Source organism: Apium graveolens, chromosome 6 (genome assembly GCF_009905375.1).
Source record: "Apium graveolens cultivar Ventura chromosome 6, ASM990537v1, whole genome shotgun sequence".
NCBI lineage: Eukaryota > Viridiplantae > Streptophyta > Magnoliopsida > Apiales > Apiaceae > Apium > Apium graveolens.
In genome coordinates, this window is record NC_133652.1 from 149,725,697 (window position 1) to 149,730,559 (window position 4,863).

The window sequence follows — 4,863 nt, forward strand, 5'->3', positions numbered from 1 at the left end:
TATTAGGATGATAAGTAGCGGGCACAGGCTGCTGCGGTCTCTGAAAATTGTTCACATACTGAACAGATTCATTAACAAAAGAACACTAATCCGTAGCATGAGAGCATGCACAAAGCTCACAGACACTAGCTATTAGATTTACTCCATAGTTGGCTAAAGAATCGACCTTCATAGACAGTGCCTGAAGCTGCGATGCAATAGTTGTAGCTGCAACAACTTCTAGAATATTTGCAGCCATAGTTTCAATGAGATTATAGGCCTCATTATAGCTTTTGTCCCACAAGGCGCCTCCAGAAGCTGCATCGAGCATGGGCTGAGATTGGGCCCCCAAACCATTGTAGAAACCAGTGATCACCATCTAGTCAGGCATAGCATGATGTGGACACTTTCTCGATATCTCTTTGTAGCGCTCCCAAGCTTCGCACATAGATTCTCCTGGTTGTTGCGCAAACTGAGTAAGAGCACTCCTCATAGCTGCAGTTTTGGCCATGGGATAGAACTTCACCAGAAACTTTTGCGCAAGATCTTCCCAAGTAGTGATGGACCCAGCTGGTAAAGAATGTAACCAGTCCTTAGCTTTGTCCCACAGAGAGAATGGGAAAAGCCTCAGCTTGATAGCCTCATCAGTAACACTATTATATTTGAAGGTACTACAGATCTCGTCAAAATTCCTGATATGCATGTTGGGATCTTCAGTCGCAGCACCTCCGAAAGAAACAGAATTCTGCACCATCTGAATAGTGCTCGGCTTGATTTCAAAAGTATTGGCCTGAATAGCCGGATGAATGATGCTTGACTGAATGTCATCAATTTTAGGCCGAGAAAAGTCCATAAGAGCTGGATCAGCTTGAACTACACGATCACCCATTGTTTCAGGTTCTTTCTTTTCACTCTCTTTATCTGAATCTTCAAAAACTATCTTCTCCGAAAAGTCAAGAGCTGTATCTGTCTCCTCAGCTTTATCCAGATTTCTCTTGCGAGTGCGAGAACGTGTTTGCATAAATGCTCGCTAGAGTACCTGAAACACAACCGGAAGCAGTAAGTAACAAGTTGTAATCAATGAATCCTAATGACCACTAATGGCAAGTACATAAACTAAACAAATTAACACCGAGTCCTCGGCAGCGGCGCCAAAAACTTGTTAGGCACAAAGCATGCACTAAATAAATCACGCAAGTATACACGTTCGCAAATATAGAATGATTTCTAGTTCGTTCCCACAGAGACTCTGATTAATTATATCTAATTAACACTTACTCACCAATGTATGATTATTCTTCAATGTCAAGACAATAACAATTAAGATTGATTAACTAATAATAACTACGAGAATTAAATACTTGAATTAACAATATTAAACACATATGAGATCATAACTTCATTACTACTTTATTCAATAGTTATTGTTATTACCCTTAGCATGTAATGGTGATGATATTAATCGAACAACACGAAACTAATAAACGCCAACTTTCGTTGTACGAATATCATTCTACCAAGCATCCACAATTACGATAGAAGTTGAATAGGCATCAATTATGTTGAGACCCTATATGTCTACAGAATTTGAGAATATAACGATTTAAGCACAAGTTATTCATTATGATTACACAGGGCAAGTAAAACGGTTAGAGTTACCCACTAATCATGCATACAATACACGAACCTATGCTAGATGACAAGTTCTAAATCTCAAGATTCACTATCGTTTCACAAGAGATTAACAAGCTATCTTATATGTCCGCGATGCACATAAGATGAATAAGCACAACCTATGCTAGATATCATACAATCACCACATGCCAAGGTATTTAACAATTAAATAAAGAAATCCATAGTAAATCCGCTAGAATCCCATGATCACGATTAGCCCATAATAGAACTCATCATCACCATGGGTTCATATAAAACCATGATATTAACACAACAATATAACTAATAAAAATACGTAATAAATAATGAAGTACGTCACAAGAGTATTAAGGTTCAAAGCATAAAGAAAACGAGCATCCACTGTTACAACAAATTAAAAGAATCACAAGATAAACGTATGCTTCCTCTTCTTCGTTGTTGCGTGCTAAAACGGTCTTCTCGATCTTCTTTCCTTTTCTCTCGATAAAGAAAACGTCTTCCCATAAGGTTTATATAATAACCCAAGAGAACCAGCGCTAACAGAAGCCCATTTGTAATAGAATTATAAAATTCAGATTCTGAAAATCCGCACCCAGGCGGCCGCCCCCTTCTTCCAGGCGGGCGCCTGCTACCAGGCGGTCGTTTGCTCCCATCAGGCGGGCGCCTGCAAGCTCTCTGGAAAATTCCTATTTTTGCTTCTGTTTTTACTGAATTCTTCGCACATCAACCTGGGACTGATTCCAAGCACTTCCGTAGGCTTTATTCTGATGAAATCCACCTATCTAAGCAAGTTATACCCTGAAATGCAAAAACACTCGAAAACACGTCAAATACACAAAATACTCAAGTTGAAGACACCAATTCAAGCCGTTATGAAATACTCTAAGTGGTATAAAATGCCACTTATCATCTTCTTAGAGTGAGGGAAAGATATGTTCGTGGCTAGACTGGAATCTCAGGAAAGGTGAAGTAAATGGTTTCCACTATAAAGCTTCATAGGACATAAGTTTAGCTATGGCATTAGAAGCTCTCACCCTTGAACATTAACACAAGGAACTCTTTTGTAAAAACGGTTAGTGAGAGGACTGCCTCATCTGGAATTCAGAAGATGATAAACGTGAGGCATGTCAGAAATGTTAGTGTTTGTGCCCTAGAGACAACATTATGATGTTTTAGTTTAAGACATTAGGATTATTAATATTTATGTTCTATCAATTATTCCCTTTATAATTTATTAATTCTTAATTTATTGCGATATAAATGTTACATTAATAAATGTCCTTGTCCTTGGAATATGATATGCAATTCTATAACTCTAAGTACGTGAATTAGAAATGAGATTGTGAGAATAGTATTAATATTTCTAAAGGTCCCTAGTCGAGTATTATTAATAAGGGACAATAATAATACATTAAGACTGTTGTGTTTTTTGACTGATGATCACATCTCATTGATCATAGGTATGATGATACTAAAGTAAAAAACACAGGCATGTGTATATGTACATGGTGCTGGACAGACCCAATGTGAGATTCGACATGTCTGTTGTGTCATAAGTAATTCTCACAGTGATAATGATGTAATGGTCCTTAGACCTGAAGTCATTATATTTCTATACAAGAATTAATATACATTGATTCCATTAAAAGTTGTCCTTGATCGGGTAATGATGAAAGTGGACATTGGATATATTATGAATCGTATAAGAAATATGAATGATCTAGATGGGATTTAACCCTCCTATTTTAGGAGTGATATTATCGGCCTCTTGTGTGAGCTAGACTATGAAATGTGTGGTCACGCTCAAATGTTGATTTGATATTGTAATATCCGGGATATATCGTATAATTATTTTTGCTAATAAATAATTATTATATGTGTTTAGTATCTATTCTGTGAATTATTTGTTAAGTGTTAAATGTGTTTGGATGTTTAAAAATATTATTAATTGAGTATTTTAATTTTTATATGTCCAAAATAAAATATAGATAATTGTCATATCTTCCTAATTATTTTCATGTTGATTTATGAATTTATAGGAATTATATGGATTTTATAAAATCTTTTTCCGGGTATTTAAAATCTATTTTATAAAAATGGGAACCAACCGACGTCATCCGGTTTTACGTTTTTAGAACCCGAAACTCTTCCGAGAACTCCTTCCTAACCTAATTGTAATATTCCGAGCATTTTCCATATTTCGACTTTTTCGATCCGGCATACGGTTTGTCCTGCGCGGGTCCCGACGCAACATTTTCGATACAATATTCATTTCGGTAAATCAATAAAACTCGTATTTTCGATAAACGGGAGCTTTTTATTAAACTATCACAATTATCACCTCGTAATACGTGTAACGAGGCGTTGAGACCAAGACCGCAGTACAAATTATACTGATTTGGATAATTATCCTGAAAACCGATACCGTTTGGATCATTTTTTTTATAAATAAACGTACCATTTTAAATCCGGAATGATCCAATGGGATACTAATTTTCCGTAAATATAAATAGCCTTTTACCGTATTTTATTTCGTATCAAAATCATTTGCAGTCAGCTAAATATATAATTTTCCATAGGAAAACCCTAAACTCATAAACCTTTCTAAGAATCAAACAGCAAAACGAAGGTGTTATTGATCTATGTTTTCAAAGCTTGAGTAACCAAAATGAAGGATTTGAGGAGTACTATCAGATTCTGAGCTTCGTTTTACTGCAGAAACTAAGGTTATTTTTCTATATTTTTATTTATTTTCGAATTATTTTTATTAAAAATATGAATTTCTGTTCGGATGATTGTTTGTATGATTTGATGATTGCATGTTGTAGAGCTTGTTTTCCTGATGATTTTCATATGACATACGTCTGATTTGGAGTCCAATAACATGCTCAAAAGTGGGTTTAATTCTCGAATTTTGAAATTAGGGCTTATAACCCGTATGAATGTTTTCAATTGAAATTTGAGGCTTTTTGATTTAGGGGTTATTAGCTGTTGATTTATAGTAGATTAGGTTCCTTATGAAATTTGCAATCGATTGGTATATAGCTCGTTAACAGAGGATGTCTGAATCGAAGGGAGTTGTGTTTTAAAAATTTTCGAAGTTCGCCGGAAACTGGCGATGTTCTTGGCCAATTTCCGGCCAAGTCTGGGGTTATTGATGTGTTTTGATTGCATGTATAGATTCCTGGTGATATGTAGTTTGATTCTAGAGCTTGTGGTGGTGTGACTGTA

The 4,863-nt window shown here is 35.8% G+C and overlaps 1 non-coding gene across 1 annotated transcript; it reads left to right on the plus strand.

Moving 5' to 3' along the window:
- The first annotated feature begins 368 nt into the window (after window positions 1–368).
- LOC141669556 (small nucleolar RNA R71) lies at window positions 369–475 on the plus strand. Its single transcript, XR_012553829.1, has one exon. It is a non-coding gene; the product is annotated as a small nucleolar RNA R71 (small nucleolar RNA).
- Window positions 476–4,863: the final 4,388 nt, after the last annotated feature.